This window comes from Micropterus dolomieu, linkage group LG20 (assembly GCF_021292245.1).
Source record: "Micropterus dolomieu isolate WLL.071019.BEF.003 ecotype Adirondacks linkage group LG20, ASM2129224v1, whole genome shotgun sequence".
NCBI classification, from domain to species: Eukaryota; Metazoa; Chordata; class Actinopteri; order Centrarchiformes; family Centrarchidae; genus Micropterus; species Micropterus dolomieu.
Window position 1 is genome coordinate 34,646,413 of NC_060169.1, and position 18,060 is coordinate 34,664,472.

An 18,060-nucleotide genomic window follows, 5' to 3' on the forward strand; every position below is an offset into this window, starting at 1 on the left:
ACACAAATGATGTCACCAAATGGGGATTTGTTTTTACTTGTACTGAAAAATCTTATGTCTGCATTTCTTTTCTCTGTCATTTTACATGGCCAACAACACAAAGCGATAGTTGTTTAAATATGAGTTATGTTCATTGGTTCACCACCATATTCTAATTATTAAATTATCTTGTGTCCTCAACATATCCTCTGGGACAGAGGACGTCTCTTAAATAGATATTCAACCGCAGCAAGCTCACCGATCATAGTGAGCAAAACCCAACACAACGGAAGATCTACAGTATTTGCCTAATATCAGTTCACAGATAGACCGAAGCTACCAAACAAGTTAGGCAATGTTAAAATTGCTAACATAGTAGACTCATGGAAAAATAAATTGGTTATCGTAATTTTTTTTTTGTCATTAGTAATTTAATAATGACTCAGCATCATCTGTATTAAGAGAAAATAGTCACTTCATCTGAGGTTTAATGTGAATAAAGTAGCCTTGCCAGCCTACTTACTGGAGTTTCACAACTACTGAAGAGATTCAAACTTTGCTCTCTACCGCCACACTTGTGTGTGTGGGTGACGTAAAGAGGGAAAGCAGGCAGTGGACCAAACCACTGTGAAGCAAGGGAGGAGTGACTCAAAATGTTTCTAAACTCTAAACGCATTACTTTTACTCCTTTTGTCTTTGTATTTTTTTACTACTTACACAATTATTTTGTGTATACATATTATTATTTAATGATATTTTAGGGGGGACAACCTTCAGATGGGGAAGGTCCTGAATAGCAGAGCTAAAAGACAGAAAGTTTTACACTTACATCTGCCAGGTGGCCAGAAACACGCATCGAAATGAATAATAATGTTGCTCAGTAACTGCTGGATGTGTAAATGACAAGGTTATATCTCAATGTTGAATTCACAACTTATTTCCAACTAGTTTTTGCCTCCATGTGATCAATAAAGATCAGTTATTGCAGGTTTACTGTGCTCAGTGCAATAAAGAAACACTTTGGCTGGCACTTTGTATGTAAATCCGGATTGATGATGTCACAGGATGTAATAGGTTGATGGCTGCTGGGATAGACACATACTGTACATATAGCACCAAATTCACTCTTTCTGTTTTCAACAAGTCAGAGGCTCATAGATGGGAAATGAACTTTATAACTTGTCCACCACACAGCTCACAGTGCAGATGAACTAATGGTAACTTTAACATTAAACATTCCCACATACGAACACACAGACACAAGTCTATTAGAAATATGTGTGTGTGTGTGTTGTGACTGCTGTGGTTAAGTGTACTGAGATGGTCGTCTGTGGTTGTGTGTTTGCGTTATCAATTGATTTCCCTGGCTGATCAATAGCATTTAAGCCCCTTAACAACCCTCCACACCATCTGTTATAACAGACAGTGTACAGGTGTGTGTGTTTGTGTGTGTGTGTGTGTGTGTGTGTGTGTGTGTGTGTGTGTTATATGTATGTAGATATCTTTGCCATCTTTCCTCACAAACAAAATATATAAACCGCCATATACATGGGGACAGAAGGCTGGAGGTAAAATCGAAAGAGAAATCGTATAAGGAGAGAGATTCCCAAACAGATGATAACTCTACATCTCTTTAATGATCCAAAGCCGAGCCCGCTTGGCCAAAGTTATCCTCCACGTTGAAAGAGCAACTACAGATGCGTCTCTAGGTAGATGGAGCCAATTAGTAATGTGTGGTAGTATTTACATTTTGGACTATCTATCATGCTAATCGGTGGGTCGATTTATCAGCCGGGCTGTGATTAATGCAAGGTTAGGGCGCCGGGTGTCCTGTGGCTGAAGGTAGATGGAAAACAACAATAACAAGGAAAAGAGAGGGATTCTTCTCCCTTTGCTCAGTAGAGAGAGGACAAAAGTAGGAGGAAGGTGAAATCTATCTTATATTACTTAGCATCCTCTCTCTTTCTAATCAACCCTAATTTGCATGCTGAAAGAAAAAGAAAAGGGGCAATGGAGAGGGGGGGGGGGGGGGGGGGGGGGGGGGGGGGGGGGGGGGAGTGGCGAAGGAAAATGCTGTTGTCTTAGTTTTATGAAGTTTTTTTTCTTTTCTTTTTGTGGTAGGGTGAATGGTGGGAAAGCAATATCCTCTAGGCCTTTTAATCATGTGATGGCGGGGCCTAGGACCTGTCTCAGTATGTGTGTGTGTCTGAACTGTGGCCCCATTGATCAAAGCCAGTGCTGGTGTGATGGGATAGAGGGACAGGGCTGGCCGTGGACACAGCAGCTCCCCGGCTCCCTGCCGTCCTCGCCAACACCGCTCAGGCCAGCGCGGGGCCATTTGTCAAAGTTTTATCTGATTCCAGAGGTATTGGATCTATCAGTCATCACGTATGAGAGAGGAGATTGACCTGCTCTATGGGCATTTTTCTAAATTAGACCCAGCTGATATTGGAGCGACATAGCCAGCCATTATAGGTGACAAAAGCATTGTAAAGCAGCCTTATTAATGCCAAGTGTGATGCTGTAATTTGATTGCGAGTGGGGGTTTGTTAGAGGTGGGGGCAGGTGGGATTTTGTGTTTAGTAAGAAACGTTAGAGGTGTCCCTAGAGTCTAAGTGGTTTCTCTCCTCTCCCTGGGTTTTAGATTGCCTTCCAGACTGACAAAGCACCTGCCAGACATTCATCAATGATCCCATCCATCTGTCCATCAGGTCGCCGGTCCACTCGGTCATCAACAGGTAATGTCTGGTGGCCCGGCTGGCTGCCTGATAATGAAAGATAGGAAAACATCACACACTCTGTCACCCAGTGTTAAGGCCCATATGTATCCCACTTAAGACAAAACATGCATCTCATGCATTGCTTCCTCTGCGTCCAAAGGCTTGCTTCCTCACTCTCCCTTTCTTCTATATCCTTGTTTTACATGATCCTTAATCATTTATGATTTTAGAGGAGTAAAGTCAAAGATCAGTGTTGTTTTGTAATTTTCTAATCTCATTTTAGGAAAAATAAAAGATTTTTTTTTTCAGCTAATGCTGTGGTGGCTGGACTAACAAGCAGCCATTTTGGCACGCTCCAAGTAATTTGCCATGACTATGTTTAGTTTTCTGGCAGACAGCGCTGGTTAATTGCCACTTAATTAGCTGTTTCACCAAGAATGCTTGACCCACTTGGGACAGGTCTCTCATTAGAGGCAAAGCATCTGAAGTCATTGTGTATTCTAAAAACATACTGCACAGAAAAACACAATTATCAGCATTTAGAAGCATACGTTTTAGAATAGGTGTTGTTTGGCTTTATTTATTGCACAATTTCTCAGCTAATACTCCAAGGACTTACTCGTGGCATTGGCTTTGAACTTGTACAGTTTACTTTCTGCTTCACAGATGTGGGCAGAAGAACGTTATTTATGAAGTTTCTATACTGTACAGATGGTTCTGTTTTTATTTGAGTTCTTGAGATTTTTACATTTTTCATTGATTTTCATAACATCTACACATTAGAAATTTCAATAAATGTGACGAGGGTTTATAAAGAGCTGCCAAGAGTAAAGCATGGCTGTTTATACTTTGACTTTGAGTTGATGTCATGGTGATTGTGTTACTGGTGATGTTATTGATGATGGTCCGAGGCCCCAAAGGGCCCCCTCCGGTAACAGTTCAAGCCCAGTGAGCAGCGCTTGCTCTGTCTCAGCACCCTCCTGGCTACATCAATATGCCCCCAAGTTTCAAGTTCCACAACAAGCCTCAACACACAAACATGCTATTACACTTCAGTAAGACCTGCATCCACAGACATTAAAGATTGAGCTTTGCTGGCAGGAAGACAAGCTGTTTCCTCTGTAAACTTTCCTGCTGCGTTATCAGTCACAATTCAAACTGGCAAGTCAGACACCCCAGATCTGAAGACTTACAGTCAAAGCTTTTAATTCTGCTCGGTTCGATGCCCATCTCTCTCCCTGTATGTCTGCCTGAATCTGTTTCCACTGACTAAGAGCAAGAAGGCAGAGACGTGCGGCTTCCACCATACAGATATTGGCAGAGTGTCATCGGAATGAATGAACCGCTCTTGCATCGCAACTGCCAACTTGTCAGCCGCGAGCTGGGATGCATGACTGACACCCCCTGATTGGTTGATTTAATATAGAGAGAGACAGAGGGAAGTAGACGGGTGCCTGCCTTCCCTGAGCTCTGCTAGAGCGGGAGATAGAGGAAGAGGTGTAAGTCCATTTGTTGAAGACGTGAAGCGCTAACTCTCTAGGTATGGGCCTGTATCCTTGTTAGACAGACGGATATTCTTTTCATGTAGGGGAGGAGCATGGGAGTTAGCATGTAGTTTGTTATCACTTCACCACAGATGCTTCTGACAAACTGACTCAGACAGCCATCAGATGGTCTAGTTTCAAAAACTGGTGTCAGACCAAACGACATGGAGGTTAACTTTCTGAGCAAAGCTCAAAGACGCTGGTAGATGGATTGGCATACAAGACCAAGACCACTATCAGAGTTATCGATTGGTAACCTGCTGATGCATGCATTGCATAATTAATGAAAACATGCTTTATGCACACTGTGAAACTCTTCAAATAATGATTCACATAGTGGCAAAGTTATCAACAGAAAACACAAGCTTGAAAACACAATGTCAAATTGATTGAGTTTTGGGCAGATCATTGTTGTCTTAAACCTAATTTTCTGTTTGCGTCCTGCAGACACAGAGCCCTCTTCAACAGCACAACACAGTTCATTGTTTTATCAGCTTCATCATTCTAAAATGTATACACATGATTAAAAGGGAGGTAGACCTCTCTGGGGTCTAAGTGACCCAAAATATAATTAACATCACTATGTCAGACAACATACTGTACCTCTCATTGTCTTTGAATAACGTTTTGCCAAACAAAATGGAAATATATTTGTGCATGTATAACCCATGTAATACATAAGACCCAAAATACTTCCTTATTTTGTCATCTTCATCATATGTGCAAGCCTAGTTTGTGACAAAGGTGACCACTTCAATAGTTTTTCACATTTTGAGTTTTAATAAGAAAATAATAAAAATATTTGCAATCATTTTATTATCACATTTTTATATATACACAACAGTACAGCAGGGGCGGTGCAGTTGCGACCAAGAAGGTTGTCGCTTTGAGCCTTCTGGCCAGCTGGGGCCTTCCTGTGTGAACTTCTCTTGCTTGTTCCAAAGACATGCAGGTTGGGTTAATGGGTGTCTGTCTCTATATGTCAGCCCTGTGAAAGACTAGCGACCTGTTCAGGGTGTACCCAGCCTCTCACCCAATGGCCCTCATTTATGAAAAGTGCGTACACCAAATTTCCAGCGTAAACCTTGTGTACTCCCAAAACCAGTGACTTTGAGATTTATCAATATGGACGTTGGCGTACGGCACGCTCAAATCCTACGCCAGCTCAGGAGGTGGTGTACATGTAACCAAGTTTTGAGTTAGTGCGGAAATGCACAGAACAACAATTCCTAACACCACAAAACACACTGAGAAACTAAAAGATATGATATATTATGACCCACTGTAAAAAAAACAACATAGTAATTATAAACTTCAGTGTTTATTTTTGTGCAACATGGACTTCAATGTTTAATTTGTGTGACTTTACCAAAGCATTTGATTTGTATGCATATGTATTCCTTCATTTGTAGTTTATTTGGGGTTGCTTTTATTTCAGTGTATATCCAAACAAAAATAGGCTGTGATACAAATAAAAGTTGCAGGTCAAACTGACTATTTTATTGCCTAAAAACGGAAAAATGCACGCTGCAGATTCACGGAACCAGCCACAAGTCAGCACCCAAATGTGCATTCAAAATGCCATCTAAGGTTATTTATTTATTTTTATTCGCAGTGTTTTGCTTTTCTCAACATTTTGAAGAGAATAAAATGTTTCTAAAGCAACACGAGATTGGTTTGTCTATGTTTTTCTTGCTCAGCGTTTGACTAATATCTTGCATTAAACAAAATGTAAGCATCATCCCTTGATGTCACAATAGTAGGAATTGTAGCCTCTTCAACGCAAAAACTATAACTGCACTTAAACAGAATGATAGATGACAGGATAAATCTGTACTCAGGCCTCAGCTATACCCAGTGGAGCCTGTACCTGACATTTCAGGGTTAGGCCCGGCAGGTGCGCACGGACTGGGTTCAGTAATGAAAGGCTTTCAATGAACAAAAAATAATTCAGACTGACAAAATAATAAAAATGAAATTCTTCTTCTTTTAAAATAAATTAATAATAATAATCTTCTTCTAAATAACAATAAGCGTCATTAATCCCGCTCCTCGTTCGGCGTTAGCTGGAGACTTGGATCCGGGGCTCCCCCAGTCTGACTCTGGCTCCTCTTCAGAGCCAAGACGCGCCTCTTTGTGGCGATCTCTGTATCTTTTCTTTCACCTACAATAAAGAACAAGAAAACGCATGCTTAACTTGATAAATATTGGTCTATATTAAGCAATAAAACATTCTTACCTCTGCTGGAGTGCGCTTCTCAACCCCCACACTATTAACGGAAGTCGTAATTTGGGTCCATATTTTGTTTTTGTGGGCACCTTTAATCCCACTCTTTAAACTCCCAAATAAAACAATTTTATTTCTTTCCACTTCCCTGGTGATAGTCTCGATCTCCATGTTGGAGAAGTTTCTCTTCTTTGCCATCTTCCGTGTGTCCATGGCGTAAAATGAGGCCGTTGGGGAAGCAGAAAATTGAATATATAGGGGCGTGTTATTCTAATGGGAGATCGTTTTCAGCCGCGGCATTAATCAAGGGCAGGTATTGCGTACACCTGGATTTCAAAGGTACGCACAGCTTCATGAATCACATGGTGAGAGGAGTGTAAGCATAATCTTACGCCAACATATACGCCCATTTCTACGCAAGAATGATAAATCAGGGCCAATGTGAGCTGAGATTGGCTCCAGCCCCCTGCAACACAGAGCAGGATGGACATAGAGCAGTACACAAAGATAACAATTAAGTGAATAATTCAACAAAATGCAAAAGTTAATATGATTTTCATGTAAATAAATAAGTAAACTTTTATTAATGGCATGCACTACACACTTACAAGCATATAAAAGCCCTTATTGGCGTAACTAACCAATTGGGGTGGCAGCTTGCTTATTTGGTCACATTACTGGCCATCATAATGTGATTATTAGGAGTTGGTTATTCGAGATAAGCATCAGGTGTCACCAATAATACCATTACAGAAGAAGAGAGCGCAACAACATGGCGTAATTAAATGAGTGGCAATCAAACCTCAAATGGTGAAAAACAATGTTGAAAAACACAATGGAAATATGGCATTTCTGTTTTTTTAGTGTATTAATATGAGGCAGGTTACAGTCTCCTTAATGCGTCACATAGATCTGATGTGTTTGTCTGCTGCTAATTTTTGTCTCTTTGAAGTCACATGTTTCTCCTGCGCTTTGTTGAATTCTCCTTTTATCACTACACCAACTTTTCCACCTCAGCCAAGCGTAAATTTGATGTATTTTCCAAAATGGTGTCAATGTTAGACAATGTCTAAAAAAATGTTGGATAGTAACCATGGCAAGGGCGAGTGTTGCTGAGACTTTGACACATCAAGACTGCTTACCTTGTCTACACATCTTGCAAGTAGGGGTGTTGGAATATTCGTACTCCATTCCCATGTCAGCCATCACCAAGCACTATTATTATCATTGATTACAAATTATAATTTAATGAACTGGTTGATTCAACAACACATCTGTCTAATTTTATCAACAGTATACCAAACGTCTCACTTCATCATTCTGAATTTGTTCTGGAGAAAACTACTATTTGTGCTCCAGTGTTAAGTCATTCTGCAGTTTCCTTTTGGCTGTGTGGGACTCTGGTTTACTCTGTTTGAGAAACTGCTGTGCAGCTGGATGGTGACAGGCCAAGGCAGAACGCACTCTGTTTCAGCATGTAATTTCATGTTACTGGGAATCTAACATTATTGTTTTTCCCCCCGCGCTCCAATTTAGAGACAAATCAATATTCAGCTTTGTTTATCAAAGTGACAGCTCTTGGATATTGCATTTTGCATTTTTATGTTTTCTTTTATAAGCGGGTATTAAAACATAATATATCTGAAGTCTTGCTTTTATGGGCTGACAAAGGGTGGGGAGGCTCTGTTAATGATGTAAAACAATTGAAGAATGGGGTCTGCTCCTGTTCATACACTCATAGTTACAAATATCCATCACACACATCAGCATCCGTGTTTGCCTAATGAAGACGCTCTCTCTCAGAGAGTGTCGTCGATAACAGACAACCAAACCACAGCGGAATTCCATTAGGGGTGTACATATGTAAGTGTGCACACAAGGATATGAGCATGTGTGTATATGTGGGGCATGCCTTCTTGTCACTACCCGTTCACACAGGGAAAGTCTCCTCTTGATGTTCAAGTCCCAAATCATGCATTATTTGCAAACAACCACAAAGAAATGACAATTGTGACCCTATGCATACAAATCAGGGCCCATTATCCACCTCAGTCTGTCAGTTAGCGTTCTGTATGCTAGGGGAGATTTGGCCAAGGGGAGTCGTACCCGAGGTCCTGATAAATGCTTTGGCTGATTCCCCTTGTGAGTGATGGAGCACTAACCCTGTTTAGCTTCTTTAATATACTTGTATTAGCATGAATAAATAACGAGTGTGTCCGGATGCTGCAAATATTTGATTGTGCCTCACTAATAGGCTGGTGTTTTTTGTCACATGATGCCACTGCGACTCTCTTGGTGTCGCAGCCGAGGCAGACTGACATCGATCTTTATCCTCTACCCCTTAAATCAATTATAAATCCTCAGAGAGAGCGTCAGAGAGGGGCGAGCAGGTGATGAAGGCTGTGCAGGAATGGGTGCCATTCCATCTGAGCCCAGCTGTCTTGTCTTTTGTACCTCTTTTTTTTTTACAACAAAAAGCTCTGATGTGTCATGATGGGTGTTTTACCTCCGCATGGATGGGGTTGGGGGAAAACACATGCCTTTAGCTCACAAATTAAGTTAAAGCTACACTTTACTGTAGATCTTACTTACAATTTCCTTTTGTTACGTAAAAGAAACTGAAGGGTTGCCAAGGTGTCCAGAGAACTGGGGGAGATGTTAAAACTACTTTCAGGGTCATGAAATTATTATCTGATAATATAATCATGATGGATGAAACTGCAGCAGGAGAAGCTTGCTTCTACATATAGAGGTGTTGAAGGAAAAGTGTTGAGCCAAAAAATATCACACAGATGTGGATCCAAATTGGGAAGAATTGACACCATTCTCACATTTCACCTGTTTTATTTATGAAAAGTGCTTAAAAGGAATAAACATATCGCAGTATATGCATTAAGAGGAAGATGTAGATTTACACTGACTGGCTATTAGGAGTAAAGGTTTATTTGAAAAACAGAATTAACTCACCTTAAATTCACTTTGTCAATGAAATATAAATAGCCAATTCATTAATTAAGTCTCATAAATCAGCCTCATCAAACATAATAAACTATCAATTTGGAACTCTGATTAATAATTAAATTAATACCTACAACCACAATTACCATACCAATTGTTATTAAAGGTTAAAGGGGTTTGGAGTTCGGAATAGTTAAGGCAGAATTCACATGAAATAGAGCAACATTTATATTCAACAGCATCAATTAAAAAGAGAAGGCTTGGGTTTTCCCACAGCATGCGGTCTGTTTACCTTTCCACCTGTTGCGACCACACTGCAGACCAACACCTGTGAGCAGACCACTGCCAGCCCGTCAGCCAGCAGACAGAGGCAGCCCATTCAACCAGTGGGTTGAACACCAGCTTAGAGCTTCCGTGAGTCCAGAAAAGTGTCTGGTCACCTCCTCAGTGGAGAGAGGACTTTTCAGCGGTTTTTAGTTGCTCCCTCAGTTATTTAGCCTGTGTTTATTGTTGCCTTACCTTGTTGGCTCGCTGTCTCCTTTTGAGAGAGTAGTTTTGTGTTGGTTTTCCTTTGTCAATATTGAATAAATACACTTTAGTTTGCACATAACCCTGACTTCCTGTCCTCTTTTGCCCTGGTTTTTATATCAAATATTGTTGCTCCTCCTCCCCCTGGACTTACCATCCGGAGGAACGTAACAGAGAGTAAAACACACAGGGAGGTACTTATTCAGTTGCCATCTTTGCTTTGCAGTGTTCCAATGGTGCAGGGTGGAGGACACCAGTCGCTCCGTTGTTCTCCTTGCAAAGTTAGCAGCTCGGTGCTTGTTTGTTCTTGTTGCTTTTAAAATTAGCTATCAGTTTGTATTTTAGCTGAGGGTGCTAAATAAACGTGTTTGCTCTCAGTTAGTGGTTTTCAAGTTCAGTCTTTCTAGCACAAATCTCTACGAGTCTCATTTACATCAATTGAAGCGTGTGCAACCAATAAATTCTGGAATGCTTTGCAGTGTGTGCACGTCATATTTGCTTAACGTTGACCTTTGCACAGTTGGCTAATTAAAACAGTGATGCATTGTGTTTGGAAATGATCACCCTGTTTTGTGCAGTAATACACTACCAGATTAAAAAGTTCAGTATAGCTTGCATATATTGTCAATTGTTCTATTTTATTTTTTTTTTAACGCCAATTCATAACAGAAGTTTTGTATTGCACTTTTTATATAAAGCAGGTCTAGAGAGTACTCTTTAATATTATTTACAAAGACCCAATAGTCCCCACTATTAGCAAGCACTTTGTGACAGTGGGAATGAAAAACTTTCTTTTAACAGGTAGAAACCTGGAAAGTGCAATTTGTGGTGTTGACTTAAAAGTAGGTTATTATTATAGTGCTGGGCAACGATTAACCTTTTAATCGCGATTAATCACATAGTTATGCGCAAAATTGAATAATGAATTCTAAAGTAGTGTATTGCGCACTCTTAATTTAAATGTACTGCTAGATACACAAAAGTGCAATAGCATGTGGGTAGCTTTTTACCAGCAGTATTCCGTTAACACAGTATCAATAAAATATTTTTATGTAAATCTCAACTTAAACTTTAAGGGTATCAAATCAAATATAAAACCAAAGCTATTTACCACTGCTAGGGTATTACCTTTTTACAGCTTGTTAAAACAAGTTAGTCCAGAGCCACGATCATAACATCTTAACCGGCACCTTCTGAGCAACAGGTTAACATATATAAATCTGTTTTCTTGTTTTTTTTCTGAACAGGTATCAGCAGAAACATTTTTCTTTTATTAGGGAGCAGCATACACAGTCTATGTTCAGTAGCAAGTGTTCCTGTCAGTGTGAGGTGAAGCATCTTGCGCACACGCCCGCAGCACAAATCATTGGAAGAGAGACTGAATCTATTACTGTTTACTAAATAGGACATCAACAGTAGGGAATTCGCATGGCAGAGCATCCCTGCAAAACTAGATGTAGGGCTATCAGGTGAAGTTATGTAGCCTATAATTTTAAGTTAAGTTAAATAGGCTACAGCTGTGTAGCGCACAGAAGCCGTTGCCATGGTTACTATCCATAGAGCGACTACGAAGTGGTTTTAAGAATGTTTCTAAGACCGACATCTTCCCCAATACTAATCAGCATGCAGTGTGTAGCTCTCCACTTTGCTGTGGCATTTGTTCGCTTGTCTTGCTTTTGTTTATCTATTTCTCCCACACGCTGCATCCAACGTAGTCTGCCGAAGCTTCCCTCTCCTGCTTGTTTGGGTGGGTGATTTGCAGGCTGATCAACGTCCCACCCCTCCAGTGACTCATGGATTGGCTGTATGTGTATTCAGAGCCAGTGAGAAATGGGCTTTAAAAATGATAATAATAATTGCGTTAACGTGCGTGAAAATATTTGTCAGCGTTAATTGTTTATTGCGTTCACGTGATAATAATGTGTTAACAAGCCCAGCCCTAGTTATTAACCATGTATTACTGACTAAAAAAATTCTTTACGCTGATGCTGATCATAAGGGACTTTCAAAAAGGAAATTCGTCCTCTAGTTTATGGAAGAACTTTTCTTCTAAATCCCCCAGTGACTTGAATCTGTCCTCCAAATGCTGGATGCCACAGTCCACCACAACATTGAAAAATCCTGTTATCAGTCTTTTCATTGCAGTGGCCACTACCTCGTCAGCTACCTCATAGGTAAATAAGGTAAAGTGCTTACTTCACCGCCTCTTCTCTTTCAGCACTGACTCAACATTCACAGAGCACTTTTGCAGTGGTCTGAGTTGCCGTGTAGGCTGTAGAGATGCTTTGGTCTTACTTATGAGACCTACTGCTACATCCAGCTGCATGTTGACAGACTGAAAGAGCTTGCTAACTGTGAATGTCATACCGGACAACTGTGCAGATCTGGATCTAAATGATCCAATTTCTTCTGCAAGGGACTGGGTCTCGATTCTAATCATAGGGTCATTTGTCTTTTCCCTCGCCTCAAGCAAGGCCTGCCTGACTTTGATTTCTAGTGTGTTTTTCAGGTCAACTGTAAGGATCAAAACAGACATCTGCTCCTGGTGGCTGATGATGTGGAGTGCAGTCAACAGTGCAGAACAATACCTTGACTCCTTGATTGAGCCACAGTTGTACAGAGAATGGCACCACTGAGTCAAGTGCAAAGCTAATTTTGTTTAGTTTTCCCCAAGTATGTTGTGTGATTCGCTCCACTGTCAATGTGTCTTGAATGCTCTTTTAAAACAGGATCAAACTTCGCTAGTAATTCCACCTCTTTTAGGAAGTTACCATTATTGGCATGTAATGTATTAACTGACCCAGGTTCCTCTCTGCTAGAGATTGTATGATTGACACTAGTCTGATAATGACCTCTCTCTACCTCTTCTTCTCTGCGTTGAAGAGGGACAATTCAATCAGATCTATTTTCTCCCCTTTTCAAAGACAGACTTATAGCTCCTTCCAAAAAACAACTTAAAAAATACAATTTACAACAATTACAGTAGACAGCATTATTTTTCTTTGAATATGTTAACCAGCTTCTCCGAACTTTACACCAACCTGTGCTGAAACTGGAGAGGTAGATGTGGTGGTTGGCATGATGGTACAAACTCTCCACTTCAATAGGCCCCATAGAAAGACCTATGGGGATGATTAACACAGAAAATAATTCATTTTAGTATTTTAATAAATTCACTGAATTGAAAGTGCTTGTTTTATTAGAATCAAATCTGGGATATATATATATATATATATGTGTGTGTTTAATGACAAGACATGACATGTCTTGCACCAGGAGTAGAGGTGGTTGATGGACCTGCAGAGAAATAAATTGTAATAAACATTGACTTAATTTTTAAATTAAATTGCAGAAGGTTATCATTGTATACCTCTTTTATAATCACCAAAAAAGTGTAGAGGCCAGAGCCAGAATGTCAGTAATGCACTGCAAGAGAAAGTTTTCGACTCTGTGTGCATCAACTCCACCCAACTGAAGAGACACAAGCATACGCTGTGTAGTAATCAAGTTGACCCACCTCGCGCTGTGAGTCTCAGCTAGCTTGTGACAGAGTGGTAACGTAGCTGGTAGAGTTTTGGTAGAGATTCAGAAAGTTTTGAACATGAGCAGAAACCCTGCTAAAACATAGGCGCTTTTAAAGTCCAGGAGTTTATATCTGAATTAAATTAATTCATTCATCACTGAGGTGAAAAGGTGCCACATGCGCATTTAATGAGGTTACATTCCCAAGAAGAGGGAATACTACAATCATGTGTGTTGACTCTGCAGGGATTTTAGTAAATGAAAAAAATATGAAAAATTATGCCTAGGTCGCCAACAATGTCAGTGGCAAAACTGGGCCTATCTTGTATTTTTCTGTTTAATGCTTAATAACACCAGATATAAACACCACAGCTTCATAGATAATGTTAAATACACAAGGTTAATGGTTAGCTGATGATGGTTTAAATTGAAGAAGACCTTTGCACCATGAAAATTATTAACTTAATCATTGACTTTAATCATACTATACACATGGTATAAAACTAATACTATACTAATTGTATGCAGTTTGTCAAAGTTGTTGTGCTAATTACGTTTAGCATGTTAGCATGTAAGCAACTGTAGCATAAGCCGGGTAATTTATTCGAGATTATCTAAAAATACAGGTATTGGAAAATGGAGCCTAAAGGCATATATACATTTATCTTCTTGCCTCTTCTCTTCTTTGAGCCTCTTCTTTTGTCTTTTTTCATGTCCAGACAAATATTTTCTTCTCTTCTCAGATACCATAGCTCTGACAAGAAAAGTCCTCTGCTGGCCACAGTACAACTGAAAACCCAGGATCAATCCTGGGGTTTCCTCGCAAACCTCAAATCCTGCTTTGCAGTATAGGCCCCTGAGGCTGCAGGATGAGAGATCAACTGGCTTTGATTGGTGCTTCTCAAGTCTCCTATTTGTTGTTTCCTGGCTCCTCACTTAAACTGGAAGTTGTTCCGCTCCGCCATCTTGCAGGCCGTCCCAAAGCTCTTATTTGCATTTAGAGGAGCGAGGAGCGATCTCTGAGGAGCTATGAGCGAGGATACACCAGTGCATCCTTTGCGGAAGTCTTTTAATGACCGACATGCCCCCTTATTGGGTAGCTTGGATGATTTTATTTTTCTTTTATTTCTCCCATCAACTTTTATTATGGAGACAATTAAAGTCAGAGTCAGAGAGTGTGTCAGCAAGAAACGTGTTTTACATAATTTATCATCTTCTATTCTGTCACATGTGAGGCTGGTCATTCCTGTGTTTAGTCCAACAGATGACAGTAAAACATAGTAAACAAGTTAGGAGTCAGACAAGTCACTAAACTGCACTAAAGTCTCTAATGAAGCAAGCAAAGGAAAATAAATCTGCTCAGATCTCACGACTGCATCTGATGAAAGCAGCCGGCGGCTCCCCAAGTAAAATCAGCTGATGAAAGTATGAATGAGAGCCGCTGCGCTCAAAAAAAGCGTTGGATTGCTATGATGGAACACAGTGATCGATCGTTGATGAAATTAAATGTATGCAGTAGACTAGTGTTGAAGGATATGTGAAGAGGAAATAAACTGAAAGCCTAAAACTGAGCGTTGACTTAGAGTTACATCATTTCAATTTCCCTTAAACACAGAGCCAATAAATCCCAAGACAACATGATCATATTCTGAATCAATAAAGATAAATGCAGATAATATAAGCATTGTGCCAGTAGATATCATCCTGTGCCTCTGAGGAGGACATACAGTCCCCTGTAATTAGGCCTATTCATGTGCAGGTGTTTGTAACAGCTACAGAGAATCATGCTGCTCTGCATTGATGACTGAGACTTTATTATTGCACATGTATGTAGACACAAACTCCATCAAGAGTCTTTACAGCTGTTAGAGCCAACTGACAGCTGATCCAGCTGTGATCAGCTGCCGCCGTCATGTGTCTGTGTGACGCTTTGGCGGAAAGGATGGCTCATGTCTCTAAAAACATATTTCCTCTTTCCTCCTCTCCTGGCTTGCGTTTCTCCATGCGTCCCCGGTGGGCGGGAATAAGAAGCAAGGAAAAGACGCAAGAGAAGGAAACGTGGATGCAATTAAGAGACTTGAGAAGCAAGCTATCTGTGATGCTGTAAAGTAAGAATGCTTTCAAAAATAGATTATATTAACCATCCATCCATAGTCAACCACTTATCCTGCGCACAGGGTCAAGGGAGCTGGAGCCAATCCCAGCTGACATCGGGCAAAAGGCGGGGTACACCCTGGACAGGTTGCCAGTCCATCGCAGGGCCACACATAGACAAATAACCAGTCACACTCACGGACAATTTAGGGTCTTTGGACGGTGGGAGGAACCCGGAGCACCCAGAGAGAACACACACAGACATGGGGAGAACATGTAAAATTATAGTAACCAATTAACAAAATGCAAAGTGAATGAAGGAAAAGAAGAAAAATCACCATTTGCCTTCAAAACAGCATCAATCCTTCCTTATTTCTGTATTTATTTTTTATTTGCTCCCAAGTCAGTTTCACACAGCCTGTCACAACTGTTGACAGCTGTCCTTTCCACATTTGGCAGCTGTGTCATTTTTAGCCTAGATTATATATCTAAGATAGTGTGCTTATTGAAAAATATGATGCTCTGCTGTTGTTTTTGTTGTTCACTGACTCGTCTACTGGCAGCGTCTACTGTAATTGGTAATTTGCTGTAAACACAGCCCCTTTCATGTGAATGATCTTGTGCCTTTTCCCTCTCCCGTAGTTTTGTGCCTTCTTGTCCCTGTCTTCTCTCCTTCTGTTGCTTTCGGCATGTGTTTCTGGCTCCGGAGCCGTAGACTCTCAAACAAAGACTGGATCTTTGTTTGAGGGCTGCCTGCTGCCTCCATGTTCCTGCTCCACACCTGCTGTTATTATTGTTGTTGTTTTTATCTATTACTATTGCGATCATTATTATTACTATTATTGACTTTTATTGACGTGTGTATTATTACCACTACCATTACAATGATTTTACATCTCTATGTGGAACTTGCATTGTTCTACTGTGTGTTCTTACACTTACATTTACTCATTAAGCTGACGCTTTTTATCCAAAGCTATTACAATTGCTATATATGTCAGAGGTTGCACGGCTCTGGAGCAATTAGGGGTTACAAGGGACACATTGGTGGATGTGTCATAGTTGGAATCGAGCCTAGGTCTCCCACATCAAAGACATGTGTCTTATCCACTGTGCCTCTCCCGGTGAACCCAGGCACCCTGTGAAAGAAACACATTTTGCCATCTACAATCAGTGATCCTGCCCCAAAACAGGCCTATACAAATTATATTCACTAGTACAGGGACAACTGCAATCAATTATAGCAGTATCAACAAATGAGCATGTACTCTACATACTGTCCCCTCCAAAAGTATTGGAACGTTAAGGCAAATTCCTTTGTTTTTGTTGTTCACTGAAGACATTTGGGTTTAAGGTCAAAAGATGAGTATGAGACAAGAGTTCAGAATTCTAGCTTTTATTTCCTGGTATTCCCATCTAGATGTGTTAAACAACTCAGGACATCACTGTTTGTATTAGACCACAGCATTTTTAGGTGAGCTAAAGTAAAGGAACAAATAATCTTAAAGTAACTAACATTTAACATTTGGTGGCATAATCCTTTCTTGCAATAACTGCCTTGATCACCAAACTGTTGCATTCTTCATTTGTGATGCTATTCCAGGTTTTTACCGCATCTTCTTCCAGTTCTTGTTTGTTTCGTTGTGTTTCTCCCTTCAGTCTCTTCTTAAGGAGGTGAAATGCAGCTCTATTGGGTTCAGGTCAGGTGATTGACTTTACCAGTCTAAAACCTTCCACTTTTTCCCCCTGATGAAGTCCTTTGTTGGCAGTGTGCTTTTGCTCATTGTCCTGCTGAATGATAAACTTCCTCCACATTAGTTTTAATGTATTTCTCCATAAATTGGCAGACGAAATGTTTCTGTCCACTTCTGAATTCATTCTGCTGCTACCATCATCAGTTACATCATCAATAAATATTAATGAGCCTGTTCCAGAAGCAGCCATGCACGCCCAAGCCATGACATTACCTCCACCAGGCTTCACAGATGAGCTTGTATGCTTCGGATCATAAGCACTTCCTTTCTTTCTCCACACTTTGGCCTTTCCATCACTTTGCTAGAGATTAATCTTGGTCTCAGTCCATCAGATTGTGTTGCAGAACTTTTGCGGCTCATCTCTGTACTTCTTTGCAAATTTCAATCTGGCCTTCTGATTCTTGCTGCTGATGAGTGGTTTGCATCTTGTGGTGTGGCCATTATATTTCTGCTCTCTGAGTCTTCTTCCAACAGTGGATTGTGATACCTTCACCCCTGCACTGTGGAGGTCGTCGGTGATGTCACTTACTGATGTTTTGGGGCTTTTCTTCACAGCTCTCACGATATTTCTGTCATCAACTACTCTTGTTTTACTTGGCCGACCTGTTGGACGTCTGTTGCTCAGCACACCAGTAGTTTCTTTCTTTGTTTTGCTTGCTATGCCCAATGTTTGTCCAATGGCTCTGGTCGATTTTCCTTCTTTTCTCAGCTTGACAGTGGCTTGCTTTTCTCCC

At 40.5% G+C, this 18,060-nt stretch overlaps 1 long non-coding RNA gene across 1 annotated transcript; it reads right to left on the bottom strand.

Moving 5' to 3' along the window:
• Window positions 1-6,210: 6,210 nt before the first annotated feature.
• On the bottom strand, window positions 6,211-6,670 carry LOC123958445. Its single transcript, XR_006822066.1, has 2 exons — window positions 6,483-6,670; window positions 6,211-6,407 (listed from the first exon to the last, which is right to left on the bottom strand). It is a non-coding gene; the product is annotated as an uncharacterized LOC123958445 (long non-coding RNA).
• Window positions 6,671-18,060: the final 11,390 nt, after the last annotated feature.